We start from the raw sequence: 10,000 nt of genomic DNA on the forward strand, positions 1-10,000 counted from the left end.
CATGCCGCGATACCACCTCCCTCACATACAACTCTGCCAGCCTCTCAGCAGAAGAGCTCTCACTGATAGCAAGAAAATGCGCGCTCTTCGTCAGCCGGTCGACGATCACCCAAATTGCATCGACACCCCGAGCAGTCCTCGGCAATTTGGTGATGAAATCCATAGAAATCTGTTCCCACTTCCATTGGGGAACCTCAAGTGGCTGCAACTTGCCATGCAGACGCTGGTGCTCGGCCTTAACCGTGCGACAGGTCAAGCACCTCTCAACAAACCATGCTACATACCTCTTCATACAGGGCCACCAATAGTCCCTCTTCAGGTCCAAATACATCTTAGTGGCCCCGGGATGGATCGAGAACCTCGATCGGTCCGCCTCCTCCATCAAAGTGGTGCGCGTCCCGCCTGCATACGGCACCCAAATCCGACCCTGAAAGGTCATCAGCCCACGACTATCGGTAACAAACTCAGGTACCTGCCCAATCACCCGCTCTCTCTTGCGGTTCTCCGGTCTCACGGCCTCTGCCTGGGCCTCCCAAATGGTGTCCAACACCGGAGTCATCACTGTCAATCGCATACAAGTGTCTCGAATCGGGGCACTCTCCGCCCTACGACTCAGCGCATCAGCTACAACATTAGCTTTGCCCGGGTGGTACAGGATCTCACAATCGTAATCCTTTACCACATCCAACCATCTCCTCTGGCGCATATTCAGGTTGGGCTGATCCATCAGATGCTTCAAACTCTTGTGGTCCGTGTATATGGTACACCGAACCCCATACAGGTAATGGCGCCAGATCTTGAGGGCGAACACCACTGCCCCCAACTCCAGATCGTGGGTGGGATACCTCGTCTCATGAGGCTTCAGATGCCTCGATGCATATGCTATCACATGCCTTCTCTGCATAAGCACCGCACCCAACCCTGATATCGATGCGTCGCAATACACCACAAAATCCTCCACTCCCTCTGGAAGGGATAACACCGGGGCTTCGCACAACCTCTGGCGAAGAGTCTCAAACGAGGCCTGCTGCTCAGGACCCCACGAAAAAGTAACGCCTTTCCGGGTCAACCTGGTGAGAGGCATGACGATCTTGGAGAAATCTTTAATAAATCTCCTATAATAGCCGGCCAACCCCAGAAAACTCCTGATCTCGGTGGGGGATCTCGGCACCTCCCAACTCATCACTGCCTCAATCTTGGCCGGATCGACCAATATCCCATTCTGATTAACGAGATGTCCCAGGAACTGGACCTCTCGTAACCAGAAATCACACTTGGAGAATTTGGCGTAAAGCCTCTCCGATCTCAGAACTCCGAGGATCTCCCTCAAATGCTCCTCATGCTGCTCTCTGGATCTCGAATACACCAATATGTCATCGATGAACACGATCACCGATCGATCCAACATCGGCCTACACACCCTGTTCATGAGATCCATGAACGCTGCCGGTGCATTGGTGAGCCCGAAAGGCATCACCACGAACTCGTAATGCCCGTAACGAGTCCTGAACGCCGTCTTCTGGACATCCTCATCACGCACTCTCATCTGATGATATCCAGACCTCAGATCAATCTTGGAGAATCAAGACGCTCCCTGCAACTGATCAAACAGATCATCAATCCTCGGCAGTGGGTAACGGTTCTTGACCGTTAACTTGTTCAACTCCTGGTAATCAATGCAGATCCGGTGTGAACCATCCTTTTTCTTGACAAAAAGGATCGGCGCTCCCCACGGCGAGCTACTCAGTTTGATAAATCCCTTCCCCAACAACTCCTGAAGCTGTGAGGATAACTCCTGCATCTCTGGTAGCACAAGACGATAGGGCGCCTTGGCGATAGGCGCCGCTCCCGGAACCAAATCGATGCGAAACTCCACCTGCCTCTCGGGAGGCACACCCGGCAACTCCTCGGGGAAAACGTCCGGGAACTCACGCACTATCGGCACATCATCAACAGAACTAGGCCTCTCCGCTGCTGCTCGTGTGTCCATCACGTAGGCCACAAACCCACTACAGCCCTGCTGTAGACTCTGCCTCGCTCTAGCAGCCGAACAGAATGCTGACCCTGAACGGGTACCCTCACCGTACACCGTAAGAACTCCCCCACTAGGGTCTCGTATGGTCACCAACTGTCGCTCGCAGTCGATAACCGCTCCAAACCTGCTCAACCAGTCCATGCCCACGATGACACAGACATTTCCCATCGCAATCGGGACCAAACCAATCGGAAACTCAACGCCGAAGATCTCGAGTACACATCCTCGGATCACATCAGTAGCATACACCGCTCGCTCGTCGGCTATAGAAACTCGTAGAGGTCGACTCAACGCCTCTCGCTGAACACTGATGTGCTGACTAAATGCTAATGACACGAAAGATCAACTTGCACCCGAGTCGAATAACACCAACGCAGGTACAAAACTCACAAGAAAAGTACCTAAGCATAACACAATATAAGCACAAAATCTCAAACTCAAAATAGGTAAGTAAAAGAATACATACCAGCCACGACATCGGGCGCTGCGCGGACCTCCTCCGCTGTCAACTGGAAGGCTCTCCCGCGAGCCTTCGGTGCCTCGGCCTTCGCTGGCCGGACCTCGATAGCTCTAGCAGTAGGTGTAGACCCTTGTGCTGATCCCTGTAGTAGCTGAGGGCACTCGGCCTTCCGATGGCCGGTCTGGTTGCAATGAAAGCAAACCGAGAATCCCTTGGGGCAATCCCTCGCGAAATGCCCCTCCTTCCCACACTTGTAACACACCCCAGCTCTGCACACCCCCTCGTGACTCTTGCCGCACTTCCCACAAGTGCGGCCCTTCGGACCCCCAGATCTCGTATCAGCGGGCTTTGCCCGCTTGGCTGCCGGCTGCGCCTGTGCCGGTCGCCTGTCCCTCCTCTGAGACTCGGCCTCCTCCCTGACCTGAGTCTCCAGCTCAATCTCTCTCTTCCGGGCATTTGCCTGAAGCTCGGCAAATGTCCGGTATGATGAGTTCGCCACGAACTCACGGATATCCCTCCTCAGTATGCTCAAGTACCGGCTCATACGTGCCTGCTCAGTCGACACGTGCTCAGGGCAAAACAACGCCCTCTCGTGAAACATCCTCGTAATCACCTTCACAGACTCAGTTCCCTGCTTGAGGGATAAGAACTCCTGGGCTAGACGTTCCCTCTCCACAGGGGGAACATACTCATCTTGAAACATCATGGTGAACCTCTCCCAGGTCACCGCAGTAAGCTCTGCCGTAGTGAAGTCTGCCGTCACAAACTTTCACCAATCCTTCGCTCCCAAGCGAAGCTGGTTAAGCGCAAACCTAACCCTCAGATGCTCCGGACACGAGCAGGTGTAGAAGCATCCCTCGATGTCAGAAATCCACCTCATCGCAGAAATCGGGTCCTGCGTCCCATCAAACTCTGGTGGCTTCGTGTTGCTGAACTCTCGGTACAGCAACGAGTCACCTCCCTGGGGCCTGGCAGCAGCGACAGCTGCGGTGGCCGCAGCAACAGCATCCTCAGTAAGAGCAGCGTATCGCTCATCAAAAGTCTCGATCAGCGTGGTCTTGATAGACCCGAACATCTCTGGTATCTCAGCTCGAATGGTCGCAGCCACCTCCTCGTGAATCAACCTACGAATCTCCTCATCGCTGGTACCACTGGTACCACTGCCTCCTGGGTGGTGGCGCGTCCCAACCATGATGTCTCTGAAATACAACACAAAAGAATCAGAGACTCGTTCGAGTATACTCGCACTCGATACTCAACCCTACTCGTTCTTTAGTACCCTGAGGATTCTTACTTGGACTGCTCACCGATCTGGTGTTTCCAGTAATACGGACCCTTATACTACCTTCCACAACGCATCGGTATTCACCCCAATTCCTCCTCCTAGGATCCCAGATCACAAGTACTCTATATCTCACTAAACTCGGGCTACTCTTTGGTGGACCACTCATAAGTTCCTCGCTGCTACCTACTTACTCTCGAAGTATCTCATAGTAGCAGTAATTCCTAGGCTAAGGCATCACAAATCAGACCCACTCTAGTCCTAACCATGAATACCTAGCCTACTCTAGCATGCATAACATATCACATAATATCTCATAACACATAATGTAAGGGTATTTTGGGAAATCACCGTTCGGGCGCTGGCTGATCGTACACACTGCTCCGTTCCGCTTTTCTCAAAAGTCCTTTACTCTTTTGGAAAAATTGTTTCTTTTATGAACAATTCTCTCAAATCCTCAGTTTGAGTTCAGATACGCCCGGAGGTGTATCCGAGTCTCTCAAACCAAGGCTCTGATACCAACTTGTAACGACGTAAATTTCCAAAACAATTTTTCATTTTAAAAACATACTCTCATTCATAAAATATCATAGTAATCCAATGTAACACATGTTATCTCAATAAACAAATCCTAAGATCCTCAAATACATAAATCCTCTCAGTGTGTACGGATCATGTCGGCGCCTTCCCGCGATCCTCGCTAGTACCTGAAACACATAACACCACAACTGTAAGCATAAATGCTTAGTGAGTTCCCCAAAATACCACATGCAACACATACGCCACTCGAGGCTACAATACGACCCTCCGGTCGATGTGTCTCAGCGGGACCCTCCAGTCCCGTAGCTCGTTGGACCCTCTGGTCCGGTCATAGCTCGTCGGACCCTTCGGTCCAGTCTGTGTTGTTGGACCCTTCGGTCCGGTCTATATCGTTGGGTCCTCCAGCCCGGTCTGTTCAACACATAGCATACATACAACACAATGCACATAACTCATATATATACACATAGCATACAAGACCCTCAGCTCTACATATAAATACCACTCTAGGTAATGTATAGTGAGAAGACTCACCTCAATGAAGTCGGATAAACTCTCGTGCTCAACGTCCCGACTTAACCTCCTCCTATTATTCAGATAACATCCCCGATCAATATTCACTCATGATCTCATCTCTACAGATTGGGTAGAAGGCCATTCTACCCTTCCCTGAACTCTCCTGAATCAGTCTTGACCAGAACCCTAAAGTCAACGAAAGTCAACGGTCAACTTTGACCCGACTCGTCGAGTGCACAAGGGCGACTCGGCGAGTCCATGCGGGTCCTCTGAATCCTTTCAGCCTCTCTTGGCTCATCGAGTCATCCTTCCACTCGACGGGTTACACCTGTCACGAATCGCGGGGCAACCCCGACTCGACTCGTCGAGTCCACTTAGGGACTCGGCGAGTTGCCTCCATGTTCATCCTCAAATGACCTCCTAAGGTCAGATCTGCTTCCCTAACTATCAGATCTACCCTTCAAATGTTCAAATGTCACGTAAAGGTGCAACCTTTACGTGCATGCAACCCACAACAAGTCATAAATGGAGAAATAACTCTAAAAATGGCAACCTAGTCCCCAATCTTTCATTTGCTTGCATAAAGCTGAGGGATAGTGACTCTATGGACCTCTCATGGTTCAGATCTGATGCTATTAACACAAAGGGGGCCTCATACTCACTAGATCTTACATAAAATGGAGGTAAAAACCCTAAAATCATGAAATCTATCATATCAACACAAAATAGAAGGAATTATACCTCCAGAGATGAACTCTCAAGATGATTAGCCCAGATCCAATATCCCTTCACGCTCTAGATGGGTGTTTCCTTCTTCCTTCTAGCAAAACTGGGAATCCGGATGTTACAAAAAGTTCACCCCCTTCTTTATCTCTAAAAATAGGATTTCCTAACCATCCAACCGCTATTCCATCCCCGTTATCCATTGAGCCCGCCCTGAATAATCCCCCTTTTGCCGGATTAATTCCGATGTAATCATAAAAGGCTAATTTTTCAGGAATTTTAGACCAAGCTTCTGATAAACTTTGATTTTAGGCTAACCCAACACTAACTCTTCTATATATTTCTTGTTGGAAGTACCCTTGATCCCATTGATAATGAGTAGGCCCAAATAATTCGATGGGGGTAGTCGCTGAACCATACCACATAGTTCCGGCAACAACAAAAGCTGCAAAAAAGACAGCAGCGATACTACTGGAAAGGACAGTTTCAATATTGCCCATATGCAATCCTTTGTATAGACGTTGGGGCGGGCGGACACTAAGATGGAATAGGCCTGCTAATATGCCCAAAGTCCCTGCCGTAATATGATGAGCCCTGTTTGAAGAGGCTCATATACAGAACGTCGAGAAATAATCCCTGGAGCGGGCGATTCAATTAACCTATATTCAGAAGATGAAATTTCATCTCTACCATCAATAGGTTTAGCCAGCGCGTTTATAACACGACCCAAATAGGCCTCACTCACTGGTATCTGAGCAATTCTTCCCGTTGCTTTTACAGGACTCCCTTCTTGTATCAGCAAACCATCACCCATTAATGCAACACCAACATTAATTGATTCCAAATTAAGAGCAATGCCTATTGTACCCTCTTCAAATTCTACTAATTCACCCCCCATTACTTCATCAAGACCATGAATACGAGCAATGCCATCACCTACTTGAAATACGGTACCGATATTTACAATCTTTACTTCTCTATTATATTGCTCAATACGTTCACAGATAATATTACTAATTTCGTCGGCTTGAATGGTTACCATGAGTATTTCTTAATTCTTTTTTGGAAAAAAAAATAAATCAAAAATAATGCCTAAAGTAGAAGGACTAATCCGTTATTTCTTTCATCGCCCCCAATATGCCAATATTGGCACTGATAGTACGTAAATGTAACTCGCTGTTTAAACAACTATTCAGAGTTCCTAGAGCTCCTTGTAAGGCTTGTTGGAAAACCCGTTGTCGGACTTGATTACTCGATTTTTGTTGTTCAAAATTTATAGTTTCATTTTTGTAATTTTCTAGTTGTTCCAAAGTCTTATAAGTTGAATCAATCAAATTCAATTTTTCTCGCTCTATCTCAAAGTATCCATTCACGCGAAACTGATCTGCTTCTATTTCTACTTTCCGTAAGCGAGCCCGGGCTTTTTCCAGCTGTTCGATGCCCCCCTCGCGCAATTCTTCTGAATTTCTAATAGTATTCAAGGTTCTCTATTTTCGGTTATCTAATAAATCACTTAATGAAAGTAGATTATCTTTCCATTCATTTCAAATTTTCCATGATCCCTTCCCGAACCAAACATGAATCTTTCGATTCATTTGGCTCTCACGCTCAATGTAAATTCCCATATCTTTATTGTTAATGTAATGAGCCTATCCTCTATTCTCTTGTCATATTCCAAAATGAAATCAAAATATCAAAAGCAATCACTAATCCAAGACCAAAATATTCGTAGGACTCTTCTGACCAAACAAAAAATATGTAATTGTCAGCAAAGTTGTTTACTTTTTTTTTTTAATCCAAGAAGTTTTTCTTACTTTATACACAATACATAGGTCATCGATTCAGCATTGGCTAAAAAAGGGGATAAAATCCCCAATTAAGTAGTTCAAATCATTTTATCGATATGAGTGTTCTATATTGATAAAATCTTTATTTTGAAACCATCTTTATATTAACATTAACATAGTGGTCGAAAGAGTACCATGCTGCGTCTGGACTTCAAACAGTTTAGCTTTAACCATGTGAACGGTCCCACATTATTGGTTGATAGAGAATCAAAGTGGATTTTCCAATAAATTACGAAATGCTATAGTTCTTACATATGATTTCTGAATTTATTCAGAAGTAATTCGCGAGATCATGCACCCTTCTTTATTAGGTATAACATTCCTAGTTATAACAGAAAAAGTACATCTGGTTGGATCCAGCCTATTCTTGAAATAAACAACTCGCACACACTCCCTTTCCAAAAAAGATCAAGACCCCAAGCACTACACTTAGATTTATTAGATTTGTTGCTAAAATATCGGTATTAAACCCGAAACTCCCGGTGGATGGCCAGTGGCCCAAAGAAACGAAAGAATCGGTTACATTTTTCATATGATCTCCTCGTATAGATAGACTAAAAAATCGAACAGAGTTCTTTTTGTATTACTTTGCCCTCTTTTATATATATATTGATATTGCTAGTTTCCTACTTTCTAAATAGAATATATTTTTGATTCGATTTAGAAATAATGAATTACCTCCTTGGTTGCAACCCCTCTTAAAAACTAAAAAAAGGCCTACGAACACGAACGGGAAGGATGAAAGCGAGTTGGTATGCTAATTCCTCATCCGCAAATTAGCCCTTCCCGTGGGTTATTTTCTCAACGAATAAGTAATTCTAGGAATAAAATCTTTATTTAATTCGAAAAAGCAAAGCACAAGTCCAAGGCAATAAAATATGAAAAATTTTGATTTTTCATATTTCGAATATTAAACAAAAGGATTCGCAAATAAAAGTGCTAGCGCTACAACCAGGCCATAAATGGTTAAAGCTTCCATAAAATCTAGACTAAGCAATAAAGTACCTCGTATTTTTCCCTCCGCCTCGGGCTGTCTCGCGATACCTTCTACAGCTTGACCCGCAGCAGTACCTTGACCAACTCCAGGTCTAATAGAAGCAAGCCCTACAGCCAATCCAGCAGCAATAACGGAAGCGGCAGAAATCAGTGGATTCATGATAAGTTCCTCGTACCAAAAAAAATGGTTAATGATACATTCAACCAATGAACTATGACTTAATGATTCCATTGCTACGATTCATACAGTCGAAGTACCTACGAACTTTGAATTTAAGTAATAACATTCTTGAATCATCAAAACGACTTTGATATCTCTTTTTTAGTTTCTCTCGAGAAAGTCTTTGTGAATCCATACAACTTTAGTTTTTCCGTTTCTTTGTCCCGAAACGCTCTTTGAATTCTTCGATTTTTTTATTGACTTCATCCGTTTATTCATTGAACTCACAGTCACAGATGAGACAGAAGGACTTATATAGAATCCCCATCTACATTCACATTCGATTAGTAGGGCAAATTAGATATATCTTTAGCTCATATATAACTAGTCAATATCTAATATCACATATACATGTCTTTCTTCCACAATGTAAACCAACTCTTCCCTAATCTTTAATTCAAGCTGATTTGATAAGGATGCGTCTAACCCTTGACAAGAGTTAACTTATAGCCATTCAATTCCATATACCTAGTTCGACCTCGCCTCTACGAACCATTTATAAATCCCCTTTTTTAGAAATTATCCTTTCCCTTTCTTTATCATTATCACGCAACCTAAATTGATAAGATAATAATGGATAAATTGATTGGGCCGAATCGTTGCATAGAAATTGATTTGATTGATCTAAGTTCGTACAATTTATTATTTATTAATATTTTCGTTTGGTCAATCGTTGAATAAAATCAACTGAAAAGGGGGAATCGTTCTCTAGAACATCCTTTTTTTATTTAATCACACATCGTACAAGACTTCTTCGTCAAATTACGACTCTGAATAGTTCATATTCGGATTCGATGACCAATCTAAACTCAATATTCATTGAGGAGAAAGTATGATTATGATATAAATGCACCAAACGGGAATTTTAGGAAAAAGATCTTTGAGATCTCTTTCCTTTTTTTTATTCTCTACTCTAATATCAATATTGTAATCTTTATTGTAATCTTTTTTTCTATTACTCTAGATCATATATAGTGTAGTTGGGTATTTTCATTCCCTAAGTCAATTTTTTTTAGCCACACCACATTGCCTTAGGTTAAACTAAAAAAAGACTATTTAGAAAACTAGTCAATGGTGGCCCTCCATGGATTCACCTATACAAGCCGCAGCTAAAGTTGCAAAAATAAGAGCTTGAATACCACTTGTAAATAATCCAAGGAACATGACAGGGATAGGAACCACTGAAGGTACTAAAGAAACAAGAACAACAACTACTAATTCATCGGCTAATATATTTCAGAAAAGTCGAAAACTAAGTGATAGGGGCTTTGTGAAATCTTCTAAGATGTTAATAGGTAAAAGAATTGGAGTTGGTTTAATATATATACCGAAATAACCTAATCCTTTTTTGCTAAGACCCGCATAGAAATATGCCACTGAT

The 10,000-nt window shown here is 44.2% G+C and overlaps 1 pseudogene; it reads right to left on the reverse strand.

Annotated features, from left to right (window-relative positions):
* LOC145126355 (photosystem II CP47 reaction center protein-like) overlaps nt 1-8,631 on the reverse strand; it is an 11,713-nt pseudogene extending 3,082 nt beyond the window's left edge.
* Nucleotides 8,632-10,000: the final 1,369 nt, after the last annotated feature.

This window comes from Lactuca virosa, chromosome 7, assembly GCF_052849685.1.
Source record: "Lactuca virosa cultivar CGN04683 chromosome 7, Lactuca_virosa_CGN04683_v6, whole genome shotgun sequence".
NCBI lineage: Eukaryota > Viridiplantae > Streptophyta > Magnoliopsida > Asterales > Asteraceae > Lactuca > Lactuca virosa.